We start from the raw sequence: 22,125 nt of genomic DNA on the forward strand, positions 1-22,125 counted from the left end.
TACTGGATATTATGAACTGCTATGTATATTATGGTTTTTCAACACTATTAAAGTAAATACATTGTTTGTTCTCTATTAAAATCTTTCATTTGCTAACTATGCCTATCAGTAGTTAGTGCCTTCCGTAGTTTGAATCTTTTATTTAGCTGGCAGTAGTGGCGCTCGCTGTATTGCAGTAGTTCGAGTAACGAAGATTTTTGGTGAGGTAAGTGATTCGTGAAAGGTACAGGTTAATGTTAGTCAGGGCCATTCCTTTGTAGGGATTTCTGAAAGTCAGATTGCGTTGCGCTAAAAAATATTGTGTGTCAGTTTAAGCACAGTCTTGTATAAATTTTTCAAAGGGGACGTTTCAGTACATTTAGTTCATGTGATATCTTTAAGTTATGTATGTGACAATATTCCCCAACACCAGGTGTAATAACTCCTGAAGCAGTTCGTGTTCAAGGACGAAGGGTATCCATGCAGTAGGTATGGGGAGGAGGTAGGAAGACCATGTGTATTTTCAAAGTGACAGGAAGTGCTTAGCAGCTACCGTGTGACTGTGCTGTAAGCCAGCCCATTCCCTGGTCATGGCCTGAGCTGGCGCAGAGACTAGGGTTCGGATAGTCTAGCGCATTGCCTGCCCGAGTCCCTGGGCCTGTTGGAAGAGGTCGTGCCTCTTGTACTATGGCTGGACTTCTGTCAAATGGTCTACATTTACGGCACACACATCTATCAGTATGAGTTGCGCAGTGTAACCTAACCCATACCTGTCTTCACCAAATATCAGTGCTATCGCACTTTAATCGAACGATCTACATTTACAGCACATGCATGTATCAGGATGTGTTGTGAAGCGGAACTTAGCCATATTCGTCTTTACCAAATATCAATGCTATCGACACAGTCCTGAGATCCTAATATACTCCTCCTCCTCCAGCACAGACATCTCGTCCATTGAACACAGTAAACAATTACATCCTACGTACCAGAGCAGTAACTAGACACAGACGGTCCTTTTCCCACCATATTTTTTCCAGACCGCCATCTTGGATTACGTCATAGGAGGGGAGAGGGGTTAGGGATGACAGTGCCCTCTGGTGGCGCTGTTGTGGACTGGGTCAGTTGGACTCCAGATCACATGCTGAACACACTGGATGGAGCTACTGCGTATGACAACTTAAATTGTTTAAATCAAAAATGCATACAAAATAAAGACTTACATCCGTCCTATCCGGCAGCTCAGCACAGACTGAATCCTTTTCCGCCAATTTCCATGAAACCGATAATAGTGGCTAACGGACAAAAATTCTAACAATCAACGAAGTAAGGAGCCACTAGGATCAGGCGAGGAAGCAGGGCCAAGTGCTGGTAGAAGTAACACAACACCTTACTTCTAATGCATTTATTAAAACTAGCTAAAATACAATATACAATCTGCCAAGATAATTGATATAGGGAGAATCAAACCTTAAGAAACTAGTTCATCAACAATTTAACATTGTACCATGTAACATAGTACTGCGTGTGCCTTAAGGGCTGCAATCGCAAAGAAAGCCCGAAGGGCCGATTTAGCAAGAATACATATATCGTGTTCAGCCTGAAGGGCTAGTAAATTTGCAAACCAATATTCACTTCACTTCAAAATCTAAGATATAAACGGCCAATACCACAGACAAAGAAAATATTCAAATATAAACGTATGAACAGAAGGTTTGAGCCTGAAGGGCCACCAAAATAGTTAACTAGACTTTAGTTAAAGAGCAGATTTTCCAACAGTTTAGGCAAGGCAGTGTGAAACAATAAAGAGGCCTGAAGGGCCGTGCAACTTCCAAGTAAGGGGCCTGAAGGGCCAAATTAACAAGATATAAGAAAATCTTAAAAATATCAACTGGAAAATAACAAGTGCTTATTAACAACTCGACCTTAAGGACCAGGTAATAAATGAAATTAGTCAAACAAATTCTGCAATAAGTAAGTAATGGCCAGGAATTTATCAGTAAGCCTGTCTTAAGGGCCCCAGCACACTAACAAAGGAGGTTAAGTATTAAAACTGGATTTCAAAGCCTTAAGGGCTGTAGAGCTTCCAAAAGGGAGGGGGGGGGGGCGCTGAAGGGCCAATTCATCCAGGTACTTAATAAACAGCTCAGCCTGAAGGGCTGGCCGATGGTTAAGGTTACGCAAGTTCTCAAAAATAGAAGGCAAATCAACAAATTTATCAGTAATCGAGCCTTAAGGGCCACAGTACATTTAGAATCCACATTAAGCATTAAGAACTATCATACAGCGAAGCAATTCATTAAAACTTAGCAACCTTAAATAAATCAACTGATGCTATCCAGCTTAAAACCTAGGGACAACAATACATGCATATACTTCTAAAAGGTAAACTTGCATAAAATCTAAATTTAAAATGCAAACAATCGCACACCAACATGTCCAGCAAATTTACAAAAGTTTAACCACAGTTGCTGAGTATGAAATACAAGCAGCTGCAAGGCTACCAATCAGTCATCGTGCCCCAATATCATGATTTACAATCTCCAGGTAGTACGAAACCGAAAAAATACAAGGCGAGCCCCAAACAGGAATTAAATGATGCCCTTCAATTACAAACCATTAAACCGCAGCGTAAAGCTGCCACATTTCACAAACTGGCGTAAAAGCCACCAGCTCAATCGACACTGTTCATATAGGCAAACATACAAATAAAACTCTCTATCCCTGTAAAATTTTCAGTCTAAAAGGGGGCTGATAATAACATACGGTATTAAAACAATCCTTAAGATAAACACATGCACCAACAACTTTTAAGGTACGCACAGCCACGTACTTCACAAATTTCTTTTCTTTCTCTCACATACATAGAACACGTAGGCTTGGAACTGACTACCAAATTGGTCACAAGAATCAATAGATAGCCACCAATACATCAGTACCTAATTAGACAGTCTCCTAGTGTGACATGACAGAGCAACAGTTCGCATTCACAGTCTTTGATTCAACATGTTCTACTATCCTCGTTGTACAGCATCGACCATGCCCGGAGTGCCTACTGCAAATTTTAATCAAGCAATTCCCGCTCACGTCGACGCCTAACCGAGGAACCAGCCCAGCAGTACAAGAACAACCTACCCACTCGAAGTCAAACTCCGCAAACGCAGTGCAGAACTAACATTCAACCTTTTCCTTCATAGGTTCAGAACCGACGAGCTAATCCGGTGGACGAAAAACACACAATGTCGGCGGCAGCAACCTAAAGGAAGTCGCAAACACCACCCTAATACAAGGCAATAACAATTCAAAAGCACAACGGCAATAGCGAAATATACTCGACTTCAGTCCCGGAGGAAAACCTGCCGCCCTCAGTGCTCAAAACATTCCCGGAGCAACCGTCCTCGGCGACTCCCACTATTCTCCGTAACAGCAACATCACAGCTCCTTATTTCAATTCTCTTCCGACAAGAACAAGCATAATCGGAGCTAACGGCTTATCCAAGACAGACACGCTATGCCGTAGAAACTCACGGTGGAATGAGCCGGCCGACACCACACAAACCATCGCAAGTAAGACCAACAAGCACTTCCGGAGTCGATGGCCTACTGCCCCGCTTCACGACTCAGCCACTCCACACTACCGACCTAGAGGGCGGGGCATTAGACGAGGAGAACAGACTGCGCCGCCACGCGGGAAAGCGCCGGCGGGAAGCCAAGGCGTAACTAGGGCGCGTGTTTAAACGAGACGGTCAGAAGCACGTCTCAGGTAGAGGAGGGGTGGTGGTTGAGCAGGTTGGGGGGACGGGAGTGTGTTAGGTTAGTGTAGGTAGCGCAATTGACCTATTTTCCCACCAAAATTTGAACTTCTCACCATGACGTCATTGCGACATTGTCCACCCCGGTAGCTGAGTGGTCAGCGTGACAGACTGTCAATCCTAAGGGCCCGGGTACGATTCCCGGCTGGGTCGGAGATTTTCTCCGCTCAGGGACTGGGTGATCGATTCATCCCCATCGACGCGCAGGTCGCCGAAGTGGCGTCAAATCGAAAGACCTGCACCAGGCGAACGGCCTACCCGACGGGAGGCCCTAGCCACACGACATTTCCATTTCCATTGCGACGTTGCCACATCTATGGCCGCCGTATTGGATCCGCCATCTTGAATAAATTTGCTACCAATGACAAGTGGGGCCATACCAACTTTGCCCTACTGCTTCTACGTTTCCGAGAATTAAAGCAAAGACGCGTCAAATGAGAGATGTGGCCGTTCAGTTTTTCTGATCATTGCGCATGCCACATTTTGATTAGACTTGTCCCTCGACAAACCTTTCGAGGAAGCGAAAATTGACAACTTCATACACTCCTGGAAATGGAAAAAAGAACACATTGACACCGGTGTGTCAGATCCACCATACTTGCTCCGGACACTGCGAGAGGGCTGTACAAGCAATGATCACACGCACGGCACAGCGGACACACCAGGAACCGCGGTGTTGCCCGTCGAATGGCGCTAGCTGCGCAGCATTTGTGCACCGCCGCCGTCAGTGTCAGCCAGTTTGCCGTGGCATACGGAGCTCCACCGCAGTCTTTAACACTGGTAGCATGCCGCGACAGCGTGGACGTGAACCGTATGTGCAGTTGACGGACTTTGAGCGAGGGCGTATAGTGGGCATCCGGGAGGCCGGGTGGACGTACCGCCGAATTGCTCAACACGTGGGGCGTGAGGTCTCCACAGTACATCGATGTTGTCGCCAGTGGTCGGCGGAAGGTGCACGTGCCCGTCGACCTGGGACCGGACCGCAGCGACACACGGATGCACGCCAAGACCGTAGGATCCTACGCAGTGCCGTAGGGGACCGCACCGCCACTTCCCAGCAAATTAGGGACACTGTTGCTCCTGGGGTATCGGCGAGGACCATTCGCAACCGTCTCCATGAAGCTGGGCTACGGTCCCGCACACCGTTAGGCCGTCTTCCGCTCACGCCCCAACATCGTGCAGCCCGCCTCCAGTGGTGTCGCGACAGGCGTGAATGGAGGGACGAATGGAGACGTGTCGTCTTCAGCGATGAGAGTCGCTTCTGCCTTGGTGCCAAAGATGGTCGTATGCGTGTTTAGTGCCGTGCAGGTGAGCGCCACAATCAGGACTGCATACGACCGAGGCACACAGGGCCAACACCCGGCATCATGGTGTGGAGAGCGATCTCCTACACTGGCCGTACACCACTGGTGATCGTCGAGGGGACACTGAATAGTGCACGGTACATCCAAACCGTCATCGAACCCATCGTTCTACCATTCCTAGACCGGCAAGGGAACTTGCTGTTCCAACAGGACAATGCACGCCCGCATGTATCCCGTGCCACCCAACGTGCTCTAGAAGGTGTAAGTCAACTACCCTGGCCAGCAAGATCTCCGGATCTGTCCCCCATTGAGCATGTTTGGAACTGGATGAAGCGTCGTCTCACACGGTCTGCACGTCCAGCATGAACGCTGGTCCAACTGTGGCGCCAGGTGGAAATGGCATGGCAAGCCGTTCCACAGGACTACATCCAGCATCTCTACGATCGTCTCCATGGGAGAACAGCAGCCTGCATTGCTGCGAAAGGTGGATATACACTGTACTAGTGCCGACATTGTGCATGCTCTGTTGCCTGTGTCTATGTGCCTGTGGTTCTGTCAGTGTGATCATGTGATGTATCTGACCCCAGGAATGTGTCAATAAAGTTTCCCCTTCCTGGGACAATGAATTCACGGTGTTCTTATTTCAATTTCCAGGAGTGTATTTTCCTCGCCCAGAAATTAGTGCTGAGACAAGCCATTTTAGATACGTGGAACATTAAATTTCAGTTACACGATAAATCACACGAACTTAACGCCTGTCAGTTCAACTAAATACCCAGGGATTGCAATTTAACTGGAACGATCACGTAGATAATGTTGTATGGAAGGCAAACCAAAGAGTGCGTTTTACTGTCAAAACTTTTAAAGGATACAATAGGTCTCCTAAAGTGACTGTCTACACTACGCTTGTTCGCCCTCTGCTAGAGTATTGCTGTGCAATATAGGATCCTCTCCAGATAGGATTGACGAAGGAAATCGAAAAAGTTCAGAGAAGGGCTTCTCGTTTTATATTACCGCGAAACAGGGTAGAGAGTGTCAGGGACAGGATACGCGAGTTGGTGTGGCAATAATTGAAACAAGTGTGTTTCCCGTTGCGGCGAGAACATTTCACGAAATTTCAATCTCCAGCATTCCCCTCCGAATACGAAAAAATATTTTGTTGACACCCATCTACTTACTTAGAAATGATCATCGTAACAAAATAAGACAAATCAGAGCTGTCACAGAAAGATTTAAGTGTTAGTTTTTTTTTCCGAGCGGTCTAAGGCGCTGCACTCATGGACTGTGCGGCTGATCCCGGCGGAGGTTCGAGTCCTCCCTCGGGCATGGGTGTGTGTGTTTGTCCTTAGGATAATTTAGGTTAAATAGTGTGGGGACTGATGACCTTAGCAGTTAAGTCCCATAAGATTTCACACACATTTGAACATTTTGTTAGTTTTTTCCGCGTTGTTAGAGAGGATACAGCAAGAACTACTGTGAAAGTGGTTCGATGAATCCTCTGCCAGGCACTTAAGTGTGAATCCTGGAGCAGTAATATATACGTGAATGTAGATGCAGAAATGTCGTGTCCTGTTACCGAGAGCCATGTCTAGCGTCCTCCCTCTAATTACTGTTTAACTATTTGCATTTTGCAATAATAAAAACTTCTCAAAACTACCTTTGCTGTTAGTAATGTGTTATTATTTGAATTAACTTAGTATTTTAATGTACTTAGTTAAATGGTTGGCTTAATACGTATCTTACAATGAGTTTCTTTAGTTATGAAAGGAAACATTTGTATTCTGTCTCTGTTTTAACACTGTACCTACTCTCTCACTCACTATAACAGTTACATTGTGCCGGAAACGTGGCCTAATTTATCATTAAAAACATGGGCATACAAAGACACAATAACACACAGAATCACGGCCGTTACTTAACAACAACACTTCCTATATGCTTATTCAACTCTAACATCAGCATAGTTTGTGGCAGTGCAGTAGACAGGCTAAAACAGAAGCCAGTATTTACGGGTAGATAAGCCACCGGAAAATTTATAACTTTGAAAATACTATGGAAGCTTCATGCTGAAATATTGACTTTTGTACGAAATCCGAGTGCTGTTCTTAGGCATTAAGTTTAAAACAGCAGGACCATTCCATACACTATCAAAGGTTCAGATGTATGAACTAAAATAAAGTTTTTATACATGTGTTTCAATTCTAAACTTACTCAATTTATTTATTTACAACACTTAAAATGTATGAACTTTGTGAGGAAAGCTAAGACAATTCGGTTACTAGCAAAAAAAAAAAGATTTGTGATTGTTTGAATTAACTTTGAAATAACTGCAAAATGTTTCAATCACTTACAACGTTACAGAGGTGTGCATTTTCACATAGACTTTTTTTCTAACTGAACTTTGACAAAGGGGAGTTACTGCCCTTGCTGTCTGAACAGATTGTTCAAAAAGATTTCGGGCTTACAGCCGGTCGTCGTAAACTTCATTGCACGATATTTCGGCAGGACAACTGCCAGCCATCATCAGGTGAGCCGAACGAGGACTGACGAAGACGTTCTTCGCTGTAGCTTGTAAAATGCGCTGTTAGTACTGCCGCACATGCGTTGCAGTCGCCGAGACAGAAGGGCCACACCGCCCAGCGACAGCGCCCTCGCTGGTGGAACTGCGATGCTCAGCTGCCGTCGGTATTGTCGCTGGCCACAGCTATCAAAGTCTTCTGGCGTCTTCGTCTCGAGCAGATTTCGGAGATGACGAGATTCCATGCGTTATTCAATTGAGAACCACTGTCACGGTTCATTAGATTTCCCGTAATGCATATTCCAACGGATTCTTTAATAATGGACTTCCTAAAAGCTGTTGCTGTGGCCAAAATCGAAGTTTTGTCGTACTCCATTGAATGTCCGTTAGAAATACAATGTTCCGCAACTGCAGACTTACTGGGTTGCAGTAGGCGAGTGCAACCTTGATGTTCTGTACAACACTCTTCCACTGTACGCGTTGCCTATCCCATATAGGCCATATCACATTGACATGGTATTTTGTAAATTCCCGCCTTCCGCAGTAACAAATCATACTTCACCGATCCCAGCATATCCGAAATCTTAGAAGGCGGACGTAAAACCACTTTCACATGAAAATTATTAAAAATCCTCGCTATCTTGAAGGAGATATTTCCAACGAAGGGAAGAAAAGCTCGGGACTTGGCTGGCGCGCTCTCCTCTTTATCCACTTCCCGGTTCCTGGCTCTAGTTGAGAAGTCCCTGTTAATTTGCCGGGTCCAGTACCCATTGTCTCTGAACACCGTCCTCAAATGTGCAAGTTACTTAGGCAAATTCTCTGCATCCGACACCGTATGTGCCCTATGCACAAAGGTTTTAAGTACACTCATGGTCTGAGATGGGTGATGGCAACATGAAGAATGCAAATACAAAACAGTGTGAGTGCGCCTACGATAGACAGAATGTCCCACCGTCCATCCAGGAATGGAAGGCAGCCACCTTTCTCTAGTTCCATAGTAAATCGAATATTCTCATGGATGGTGTTAAGATGATGAAAAAACTCCATTAACTTTTCTTCTCCGTGGGGCCACACTATGAAAGTATCATCGATGTATCTTCAAAAAATAGTTGGTTTACAAACCGCTGATTCAAGTGCTGTCTCCCCAAAATCCTCCATAAAAAGATTAGCCACCAGAAGAGACAGAGGGCTGCCCATGTGTAAGACGTTGTGGTCTCCTGACCTTCATTGCTTACATATTCCGCTCTCACAGTCATATTCCACACATCAAGACGCTTAATTCGAACCCAAACTCGATAAGATAAAGTCTATGTTGTATGAATTCATGTAAATGATACGCAAATACCAAGTGCGCGCCGACGTTGAGATACTCGAGGCTGGTGTACGTACACACATTCAAGACACGACGGTCACAAGAGCTTTTAGTTCGGGGGAGGCGGATCACACGCCGAGAGGTCGGTCCCTCCAGTGGACGATTCAGCCTATCTACGTCGGACAGCGACCGCCCGTGGAGCGGACAGCGTTTGCCCGAGTGATAGAGGAGAACGACCCCGTATTTGGCTTAAAAGCAAATTCCGCTACGCCTTCTTTACAAACATAGCACGCAGTTTCAGAGTTTTTCACAGGGAGACAGCGAACGCCAAACACCGATGCTACAGATTTCTGGATTGGTCGCCTTAAACGAAACGTCATTCTCCCGTTTTAGAAGAGCAATGCTGATTGGCAGACGATATTCCTGACGCCTTGAGCTGAAGGAGTAATGGAAGAGACCGAAAGATATACCCCTTCACGTCTGGCATGGAGAGGGGCCGTTCCATTCTTGCTCTTGGAGCGAGAACACGTAACGAGAGCGTGTGCCCTCATACGTGTACCCAAGGACCGAGGAACAAGTCTCTCCTCAGTACTTCACTGGGAGAGCACCTCTGTCAAGAGAGAAATCGGAGTGCGACTCTATATTGAGTCCTTGCAATTAAGCGTTGTTCACTGTGTTGGCCGCCACACTTATTGTGTGATGTGAATGGACAGAGTTATAGTTAATCTCCTGCGAGTGAATTTTTTGATTGACATCACAGTGGACTGGTTATCCAAATGGTGTACCACGCCAATAAGACTAGGGGCGAACAGGAGTCCTTGACTTCATCAAGGCGTAGGGAGAGTTTGATTGGCAAAGGTCAATCCAGATAGAACGAGAGTTATCTTATTTCTCAGCAGCGAGAGGTGCAGACAACAGTTATCGCAGCTTACAATATTGTGCGCTACAGCTCTTGCGAGCCCCATATTTCCTCCACAACAATACACTTCACTGCATTTCACACCCAATAGCCTCAACTATACCTAGCAACATTCTAACGGATAATTATTCAAGTTGAGTAGGCGCAGCTCTCAGCCATTCTGCCAAGTCAATAACAATTTTAAACTTTGTATAGAAATTTCATTAGTGAAGCATATCCTTAAGAGGTAACTTCACATTCCAAAAAGAACCTGGAAGTAACTTGTTCAGTTCATAACTAAAAGTGTCATTGTGATTTCTCAGAATTTTTGCAAAATAAATAATAATTTTCGTTAGTTTCATGTTTTTCTTACACTAACTAGCACTACTCCAGTACCCAAGTATCCCACTAGTTACGTAAGAAATTTTGTGAATTTTTGTGTCATTTCCTTACGGCGGACGACTCCAGAAGATATTTTTTGCTGAAAGTTTTTCAGGCATTTCTCTTTAGAACGTTAGGAGCGTCTGTCTGACTTCTGTAGTAGTGTGGGGGAGGAAATTTCATCTTGCAGGAGCCACAGGGTAAAGGGTACATCTCAGATTAATCTGTTGTGCAGAATGACAGAATAGCACCCACACACTCACAGAAAATGGCGACCCTGCCAGGATAGGTAAAATAGGTAAGCTACCAGAACAGGAAAGTGTCTGGATAGTCAGGTACGGCAGGTTGCAGCAGTAGCACTTTGAAGAACTTTCTTTCATGTATCAAATAGCTATTAGCAAAGACTGGGATCAGAACAGACACAGGTAGGGAAGAAAGCAGAATTGTAGGGAAAAGGGCGTGTGTTATTGTGTTGAAAAAATTTGCATTTTTTTACGACTTTTGTGTAGCTGTTAGGGCATAGGCTTTTCAGGTGATAGGTACAGACACAGAGTGAATCAGAGACGCAGTGTGACGCAACATCATATAAGTTAGAATTAAGAAATAACGTTTTTCATCCTTTGCAAGCGCACAGGTGGAGATTGGTGACTGTAGCAGAGCAGACAGAACATTAGCCGAGAAGTCACGACGTTGTTGTTGTTGTTGGTTCAACCAACTGGTAAGTGGTCGTACAGTTTTGTAGATAGGGTTGTGGTGTGTTGAAAGAATTTTACATTTTAACGACAGCACAAGCCAAAAGGTTACGTGAAAGACAGCAAGTAGATAAGATGGGGGAGAATCAACCAGATAGACACCAAGTAAACGAGCTTATTGAGAATAGGACAGAAGGTGAACCCGAGAATAGGACAGACGGTGATTCAGAGAATAGGACAGTCGGGGAGCTGCAGAATCAGCAGGCTCAGTTGGACTGGAATAAAATTGAGACAGATCAGACAGATGGGAATCGAAGGGACGAGAACATCGAATTTCCAGATTATGAAATTCCAGGTAGGGCACATTCTGAGCCATAAATAGGCAGCCCACGTAGGAAATGGCAAAGATTATAAGAGATGCGAACACAGGAAAAGCGTTTGTTTGCCGCATATTCAGGGACGGAATACGCGTCAATACAGTCAATGAATCGGCAGTTATCTAACGTTCAAAGAAAAGTAGACAGTGAGGAAGAGGGGGAACATTTAGAATACGTCGAACCTATCGTACACATTCTAAATATGCCCCAACAACAGACACAGAATTTTGCGGAGTTACGAGCGCCACTAAAAGGTTCCGTAACAGACGCAACTGTACCTGCAAACACAAGACATACACAACAGAGAGGACAGAATGCGGAGTTCTTTGCGCCACGTAATGGTTCAATGACAAACGCAACTAGTCCTCAACACAGACAGCACGGGTTATTGCAGTTATCAAACTTAGAACCGCCACAGCATAGCCCAGTAAACGACGTAACTGACCAAGCAGAAAACAATAAATCGAGAATACATAGTTCAGCAGAAGGTAGTGCTACAGGACAGGACGCGATCATGGAGATGTTACAAAAAATGAACGCTAGTATGACGAAACAGAATACACAGATAACAAAACAGTATCAGGAATTGAAGCAGGATAGTCAGGCTATTAATACACAGATGACAAAACAGTATCAGGAATTGAAACAGGATAATCAGGCTATTAAGACACAGATCCAACAGGTTAAAATCCAGATGGAAGAAGGGATCGCCAGAACTGATAGTCAGATCACTCAGATAAACAAAGACGCGAAAGAATCTAGAGAAAGAATTCAGGTACTAACACCAGGTCAGTAGCAATTACGCACTGTCGTGGGCAAGGTCCAAATGGACATCGTAAACGTTGACAAAAAGGTGGAACGTTTTACGAAAAAAGCCACTCGAACAGCGATACAAATTTCGGAAGAACAAGCAATTCAAAGCAAGGTCGCAAAGGTTGCACTGAAAAAATATGATCAGCGGATCAATAAAATAGTACTTAAAAACAAAGATCAGTTTGAAAAGCTTCGAACACAGTTGATACAAACTATCGAAGAAAAGATCGAGACCGATTACACATGTAGCGAAACAACTGACACGTCAAGCATTAATTCAGTACACGAAAACGCGCCGTCTAAGAAAGTTCAAGTAGTACCAAGGCTAGACGTAACACTCGCGCAGAAATCGAAACAGAAAACCCCGATTAAAGTAGTACATGACATTCCATAGGAGCAGGCACAGTATCTAGAAAAACGCAACACATACTTTCAGTCGATACCAATCGAAAGTCAGGCAACTAAACCAGTAAATCCAATGACACAACATAATAGCAGCACAGGTACTATGCCGCGAACGACGAGAGTAGAAATACACGAACAACACTTTTGTTCACCAATGATACGATATGACACGGATATGAGTCAGGAAACTGAGAATAGGCAGACAGGTTGTAGATTACCAGAGAATAAACACAACGACACAAGCAGTGGCAGAATATTTGAGTCCATGAATCAGCCACAAACCTGATTTATGAGTAGATATGATACAGACCACTTCCTTACAGTTAGAAAATTTCAACATTTCAAGGAAGAAGGCGGTAGCTTGCATGCACGCACATTCATCGACCAGTTTCAAGTAGGCTTATCAAACCACTGGAGCGTAGCTCAAAAAACTTGACTTCATTTGTGCACACATGTCAGAGACAGTAGCAGAGGTGATGCAAAAGATCGCGGCTAACTGTACGTCTTACTTACAGTTCAGAACAGCATTTCTCGAAAGATATTGGTCCAAGGAGGCGCAAAACAAAATTAAATACGAGTTACTTCAGATGACACCATATGAAAACTCGGAGAGAAAAGCGTGGTAAAATTCTTCGATACAATGGACAAAAAGAATCAATTCCTAGACAAACCATACAGTAACGGATAGCTGATACGTATATGTAGAATGAAATTACCGGTAAAGTATCAACAGACGACAGTAGGAAAAAATGAAAATACCGAAGAATTCAAAGAGGTTTTAAGGGAACTTGAATTTATGTTTAAAGAAGACGAGGTGAAAGAAAAACGAAAGGAAAGGGAACAACAAACGGAGAGGACTAGGAACGAATATTCCAATAGTAATAATCGTAATCCTAACACAAATAATTTCAGGCAATTTAACAGACAAGGACAGTGGCACAGTGGAGACAATTGGCATAGAAACAATAACCAGAATAATTGGTACCGAAATAGGAACGGTAACGGACACTCATACAGTGGATGATATGGGTTCAGGAATCTAAATGACAACGGTCAAGGGTACTTTGAAAGAGGTCACGATGTTAGAAACAGCAACAGGCGAGACCAGGACGCGAACAATTACCGAGGAAATTATGGTCCACAGAGACAAGAACAACACAGCAAAGAGAAACCAGTTGTAGAAGTTAGGCCACCGAATACTGCAAAACGTAAAGATTGAATTGAAAAATGCGGAAGAGGTTAGGCAAACTAACGTCCACCCTATCTTATACTAACCACTAAATCAAATTAAAAATTAAGAATCAACCAAAAAAATGGTTCAAATGGCTCTGAGCACTATGGGACTTAACATCTGTGGTCATCAGTCCCCTAGAACTTAGAACTACTTAAACCTGACTAACCTAAGGACATCACACACATCCATGCCCGAGACAGGATTCGAACCTGCGACCGTAGCAGTCAAGCGGTTCCAGACTGAAGCGCCTAGAACGCACGGCCACACCGGCCGGCTAAGAATCAACAAAATAACACATTAATTAAAAGAAAAAGAGACACAATACACACTAACAATCTCTTGTAGTATCAAGTACGTTACAACATGCACACAAACAATGAATGGTACACAACAATTAAAAGAATTAAGAAGTGGTAGGACATAATTAGAATAAAGAAAGGAAATCATATATATACAATAATTTTTGCCACTATCAGAAAATTCTTGCAGTATATAAAATCAGAGTTTTTTTGTACATAACAAATATATGTAAAACAAAAATTGTAAATATTTCTACGCGTCAGAGGGACATCGCCACCAACACCAATCACCAGCTCCCTTAACACCAGATGCTTCGAGATAGCGACAGAGAGGGTACAGACATGTTGAGAAAGCACTTAGGGCAATAACAACAACATGAAGACCAACGCCACACTGGAAATGCAGGTTGCAACCAGGTTGGACTTCAGGAGGACAACGCGCAGCACGGACATTTCATATGTCACGACACTGCTACACAACGGAAGAGCGTGGGGAGAATCATAATACGACGAGACGACAATGAAGGTACAAAAAATTACTAAGATCTACAGACTCATCAAGTAACATTTGGAAAGGCAGTCAGATCCTACAAATCCTATATCACTCCTACACTAAAATTCACATATTCCTAGCCCAAGAAGAACAGAAGAATGCAAGAAAGAAGAGAAGAACAGAAGATGCAAGATGAAGAAGGGCAGAAGGCAGTAAGATACCTTTCTCTCCTATCCTACAAAGCAAATTGCTACAAACGTCTTTCCATGAACTTTGAGGCATGGCAACTACCACAACCACCTCTCCAAAAATAAACCTTGAATCGTCAAACAAATACAAGCGACCGGCAAACAGAATATTAAGTAGTACCAACCAACATTATCTAGAAACAGATTCAGCAAAATGAACAGTATTCTCCCAACCACATCATCAAATCGCCATACCACACCAGGTGTGACAGTAAAGGAGTACAAGGACATCACTGTATATTCAGTAAACCACAGTCATGAACAGCCATTGGTTAGAATACCACTTCATGATGACAACGTCAACAAATAAGACCCGGCATCACATGCTATAGTGCTTCTCACATGATTTGTGAAACCCATATAAATGAGTCGAAGCCTTGCAGTACTTAAATGGAGATCGTCAAGCACAGAAACTGACAGAGCGGCACAAAACGAAAAGACTATTTCGAAAAATAAATAACCTATCTCTGTACTAAAACAAGTGTAGATTTATGAAAATTACATACATTTGTGATATGATATTTTTCTTCTCTTTCTTTGTAAAAGTAATTATTTTTATTACATATGCAAAGTCCATAATTTATAGATACCTTAAAACCTTTTGTAAAGAAACTTAGTTAGTATAGTTACATAATCTCACAAACTCGTGGAAAGTCTATTTATTTCTTTTATACGTAAAATTAGAAAATGATCTATGCAGGGTTTTTCTTCTTTAAGTAACATTCAAAAACACCTTCTTGGGGTAATAATATTAATACCAAGGATAGAATTAAGAGGAAACGCATCTTCATTCTTACACAAAAAAACCAGTGACACGTAAGGAAAAGATAATGCCTAAATAAATAAAACAAAGTAACACAACAGAGCTTTTGCGCACATTTTCGCAAAGCCTAACTGAAGAAAAGAGATAACCACACCAAGACATAATACACTGTACACTTGCGAGTTTAGAAAAATTAATATTGTAAAAACAGTTTTTGGAAATGAAAAAGAAAAACAGAGACACGTACTGGCAAAGACAAAGAATAACAACCTTTGTAAAGTCTATATTTGCCTAACAAAATAACACAAATTGTAGAATTAAAAAAATAGAAACAATAGCTACAAAGAGATCATCAGAAAAAAATTGTTAAGAATGTTTATTGGAAAATCCAAAAGAACAATTTTTGCCTGACTTTGCCAATGTTTTCCTCGGCATTGACAAACCCCAGACAAAAATTTTGTCAGAAGGAGGGAAGTATGTAAGGCGCCATGGTCTGCTGACCTTCATTGCTTACATATTCAACCCTCACAATCATATTCCGCACATCAAGACGCTTAATTCGAACCCAAACTCGATAACATAAAGTCAATGTTGTATGAATTCACGTAAACGATACGCAAATAACAAGTGCGCACCGGGGTTGAGATACTCAAGCTGGTGTACATACACACATTCAGGACACGACGGTCACAAGAGCTTTTAGTTCGGGAGAGGCGGATCACACGCCGAGAGGCCGGTCCCTCCAGTGGACGATTCAGCCTATCTACGTCGGACGGCGACCGCCCGTGGAGAGGACAGCGTTTGCCCGAGTGAAAGGGGAGAACGATCCCGCGTTTGGCTTTAAAGCAAATTCCGCTACATTGTGTGGGAGCGCCCAGCCTACGCATTCTTTACAAACATAGCACGCAGTTTCAGAGGTTTTCACAGGGAGACAGCGAACGCCAAACACCGATGCTACAGATTTCTGGATTGGTCGCCTTAAACGAAACGTCATTCTCCCGTTTTAGAAGAGCAATGCTGATTGGCAGACGATATTCCTGACGCCTTGAGCTGAAGGAGTAATGGAAGAGACCGAAAGATATACCCCTTCACGTCTGGCATGGAGAGGGGCCGTTCCATTCTCGCTCTTGGAGCGAGAACACGTAACGAGAGCGTGTGTGCTCATACGTGTACCCAAGGAGCGAGGAACAAGTCTCTCCTCAGTACTTCACTGGGAGAACACCTCTGTCAGGAGCAAATCGGAGTGCGACTCTATATTGAGTCCTTGCAATTAAGCGTTGTTCACTGTGCTGGCCGCCACACTTATTGTGTGATGTGAACGGACAGAGTTATAGTTAAACACCTGCGAGTGAATTTTTTGAGTGGCATCACAGTGGACTGGTTATCTGACCGGTGTACCACGCCAATAAGACTAGGGGCAAACAGGAGTCCTTGACTTCATCAAGGCGTAGGGAGAGTTTGATTGGCAAAGGTCAATCCAGATAGAACGAGAGTTATCTTATTTCTCAGCAGCGAGAGGTGCAGACAACAGTTATCGCAGCTTACAATATTGTGCGCTACAGCTCTTGCGAGCCCCATATTTCCTCCACAACAATACACTTCACTGCATTTCACACCCAATAGCCTCAACTATACCTAGCAACATTCTAATGGATAATTATTCAAGTTGAGTAGGCGCAGCTCTCAGCCATTCTGCCAAGTCAATAACAATTTTAAACTTTGTATAGAAATTTCATTAGTGAATCATATCCTTAAGAGGTAACTTCACATTCCAAAAAGAACCTGGAAGTAACTTGTTCAGTTCATAACTAAAAGTGTCATTGTGATTTCTCAGAATTTTAACAAAATAAATAATAATTTTCGCTAGTTTCATGTTTTTCTTACACTAACTAGCACTACTCCTGTACCCAAGTATCCCACTAGTTATGTAAGAATTTTTGTGAATTTTTGTGCCATTTCCTTACAGCGGACGACTCCAGAAAATATTTATTGCTGAAAGTTTTTCAGGCATTTCTCCTTAGAACGTTAGGAGCGTCTGTCTGACTTCTGTAGTAGTGTGGGGGAGGAAATTGTATCTTGCAGGAGCCACAGGGTAAAGGGTACATCTCACAAGGGAATGGTCAGACTTGTCATGCCGAAACATGTATTGCTTTTTTTGCACTGGTATTTAACTGTGCAAAAGGTCCGTATGCAAAATTGTAGCTGCTGAGATGAACTGGAAGTCACCTTAAAAAAATCACGAACATGGCTGCGTTTCCTGCTTGGCGCCAGCAGTGACGGCTGGTCACCCCTGGAAATGGCAAGTCGCGAGCGTTGTGCGCGTGGTCCGGAAGTGCGGCCGTCTTGTCGCGGCTTTCATTAAAGAGGAATATCGCTGCATGGTTTTGGTGGAAAGGGGAAACGAATATTCGTTTCTGTGGCGTGCACGTCCTTTTAATTTCTGGTACGTATTTCGAAACATACCGTCCTGAAACTGGTTAGAGATGTGAAAGATGTTCTGTACATGTTCATCTATACTCCACCAGCCACTTTACGGTGAACATTCAATCTCCCCTCACAGGTGATGGCGAACGCTGTAAATGTTTTGCTGCTTGCCATGGAGATATACCACAGACCCCAAATGAAGCAATCAACAGAAAACACGCGTGAAAATTATGTGTTGTGCGACATGGTTGTTAAACTTGTAGACGAGCATGTAAATGGCGCAGCATGTGGCTAGAAACAACTGAAACACTCGATATTGCAGACTGTGAATCTACAGACGGCGAAGACACTGACGAAAGTTGCACTCATGAAGACTCTTCGAGTGATAGTGCCACGTACCATCATCAGTTATCTCCGAAAGTAACACCAGCAACTACAATTACCTTATCAGACAAAGAAAAAGCGGTGACGTATTGGTTGAACGAAAGTGGTAAGAAACACCTACGTGTCAGTACTGTTCAAAATAAGTATCGCTTTGTGCGTTCTGAACGTGAATTGTATAGATGGAAAAAGGAAGTCGCTGGACGACGTAAGAGTCGACTGGAAATTACGACGGAGATAAATGCGCGACTTTTTGAGCTATTTACCGATGCCAGACAACAGTCATTTAGTGTCAGCGATACAACTTTGCGTGATTGGGCGTTAGAGATTGCCAACGCTATAGGCGCTAAAAAACTTACAGCTTCTCAAAGTTGGATTAGTCGCTTCAAAAGATCACATAAAATTGTGGCAAGAAAAATAACGAAATTTGTATCGAGAAACAGGCCGGAAAATGAAGTTACACAAATCGAAATGATAGAAGCTTTTCTTACGAATGCAAAAAATAAGATCGCTAGTTTTAGTGAATCGCACGTGTACAATGCAGATCAGTCAGGTTTTCAAAAAGAAATGCGTGCGAAAAGAACACTGTCATTCAAAGGGGAAAAACATATTGAGGCGATTGCGCAGTCTACGACTGCACTCACCCACTGATACACTATAATGCCCATAGTTAGTCTGGATGGTTCATTGCTGCCTAAACTACATGTGTGTCTTCAAGAACTGGTCGTTTTGGACCACGTGTCAAAAGAACAATGTTCTACACAAACAATCTTCTCCAGACGCATCGAAGTCTGGAAAAATGGGAAGTGAAAACGTTACACTTTTCATGCGTCATGCTTTTCTTCCGTTCTGCGGGAACAAATCTCTTCTCCTTCTAGATTTGTGGTCAGGTCATAAAAGGTCTGATTCATTAAAAGCTGTATTTCGAGCCCACCCTGACAAAGAAGTAGAGATACTTCAGATTCCACCCGGCACGACGAACGTAATTCAACCTTTAGACAGAGAATATTTCCGTCAGTGAAAGGCATTTTACAGAAAACTAACAGAGAAAAATATTGTGTGCAGGTCACTGCAATTTCCTGTCTATCACCGTGACAATATTCTCAAGCTGCAATCAGTAGTACATTATCAATTTTCCTCCCCACGTTTCCAGAATTTGATTAAATATGCGTGCACTCCTCGAAATATACTCATACTAGGCCTGATTCATCGGACATCTAACAACGTCTGTGATTCGCAGAGCTGTCATATGTCGTCTTTGCTTGTATGTTCTGGGTGCACAAAAAACCTATGTTTTGAACATTGTATCAATATTTCGCATTTTTGCGGTAATTGCAATAAATAAAATTTGGACGTATTCTAAACCGTATATTTATTTGCGTCTATTTCATAGCTATTTGGAAAGAATGTTGTAGATAACATATCAGCCATATTTGTCAACGAATGTTTAATTATCATACGATCGCTTTCACCGGAGGATTCAGCTCTCTCACTGCTGTGGCAAGAGAGCGGCGCATAGCTAACGCCACATTGTCCCTAGATGGCGTTGGTATAACGTAGCGAGAGAGGTCAGGGTTGTACAAGAGGCAGTTGTATGCGCGAAAACCATGCGGCAATAATGTCTTACTTCATAAAATTGTTTACAGACTTCCAGGTCATGTCAGCAGCTAAAATTCTGCGTACAGACTTCTTGCAATGTTAACTCACAGTGGTAAAAAAAGCAACACAGGTTTCGACATGACAAGTCTGACCATTCCCTTGTCAGATTAATTCGTTGCGCAGAATGACAGAATAGCACCCACACGCTCACACAAAGCGACACCGTCAGACTGTTCAATATATTCCTGGTTAAACATAAAATAAGTTGAGGAAAGAGCATGTCGAAACAAAGCAGTAATGTCCGATTCAAACTGTTGACCAATTAGAATCAAAGAATCCACAAGAGGTACTTTTGTGAAAAGAGAAACTACATCAAAACTCACTAGAAGATCCGAACTACTTAAGTGGAGAGCCGCCAGTCTGTTGATAAAATCAGCAGAGTTGCGTGTATGATGTGAACATTTGCCAACAAATCCTCTCAGCAAAGAAGCTAGATGTTTGGCTAAATCATATGTGGGTGCGTCATTATTACTCACTATAGGCCGTAAAGGGAGACCTTCTGTATGCACTTTAGGAAGACCATACAGTCTCTGTGGTCTTAACCGCTTGATGGTCTCTGGAGCTAGCGAGGAAGAGTTCAAAAGTGCACGCGTCTTCCGTTGCATACATGCTGTTGAACCTTGATCAATTCTCCGATACATAGTATCACTAAGTAGACAATATATCTTCTCCAAATACAACCCACGAGGTAACAAAACGATAGAATTACCTTTATCAGCTTTAAGCACCGCTATTTCCGGATCTTCTCGAAGGTTCCGTAGTGGAGCACTTTCTTCAGCAGTTGTATTTCTGCGTTGGAGAGGAGCTTTCAGAAGAACCCGACCAGTTTCGCTTCTTATTTCTTCGGCAGCGACCATAGGAAGGCGACGTACAGTTTGTTCAACACCACTTACCGAACTTATAAGAGGTACTGCACTTGGTGTAGGTGCAAAATTAAGACCTTTGCCCAAAACTGACAGCGTCGCATCGTCTAAAATCTTCTCCGTGAAATTAACCACGGAACGTCGTGCAGTTATTTCCTGTGGCGTCGGCTGTTGTGGCACAAAGCGATCAAATTTTGACATCTGCCGGGAACTAGAATCCTTATACACCCAATCGAATTTGGCTGAAGTCACTCCATCCACCCAGTCCCATGATATAGGAGAAAGAAGTGCTGCAATCTTCAAGTGTAAATGGAACAATTCTTCTGAGATGGCATCCAACCTTAGTCTCGTATATACGAAGAGAATATAAGCGCCGCTCCTGCCAGCCTCGGGGACAGTAGAAGACGGACACTAGCAGAGAGGCCTAGATGAACAGTGATATTAACGATAGCAATTACTTATGAGTGAGTGTGAATGCTTACATGGGCATTGTATACAGTGAAGGACACTAACTGTTTGCATGTCGCCCATAGCTTGAGATAACTCGTTGTAATCGAAGTCAAATATTGTCAACCCACTTTATTGTAATAAAGAAACTATCAATGTGATTTGCTTGATTTGCTGTATAGCTATCTGAGAAAGCAGCTGACGAGTGGGCAGGTCCCCACACATATGAGAGTATCAAGGTGTAATTATTACAACGAACTGATATGTTAAATAATAGAATACTTGTGGCCAAATATTCCACAGTGAACAACGTTATTTTGTAATTTCATTTCATCTTGGAGACGATTGGAAAAGCTTAGTAACGCTATCAAGATAACCTCTGCGCACATGACCTTGTCACCTGACATTATTGCTCATCAGCCCTTGCTTAACTAAAGCAATTGGGGTCCCATAAATAGAGCAAAACCAGAATGACAAACAGACAAAAAGACTAGCCGTCTCACACACGAAATCACTGTGGAACAACTTGAAAAAGTCGTAAATTGGTAAATTAACGGTTTTAAACGAAGTGAAGCTGATGAAAAACTTAAAAATTTCGGGAACAAACCTAAGTAATTGCTTCCGTAAGTATTCCGGTGTTGAAATCGTCCCTACACGGCGAACAATCATAAATACGTGCTATGGAACGTCGCATCGAGCCGTTTTACACACTTTAGTTTGACAAACTGACGTCGCGGTGGAGATTGTCCTCCACCCGCTACTGTCGTCGTCAAAGTCCAGGTTTGATGCGGTTTGTGATGACACTAGGGATGCATGTGGTGTC

The sequence above is a fragment of the Schistocerca cancellata genome, chromosome 4 (genome assembly GCF_023864275.1).
Source record: "Schistocerca cancellata isolate TAMUIC-IGC-003103 chromosome 4, iqSchCanc2.1, whole genome shotgun sequence".
NCBI lineage: Eukaryota > Metazoa > Arthropoda > Insecta > Orthoptera > Acrididae > Schistocerca > Schistocerca cancellata.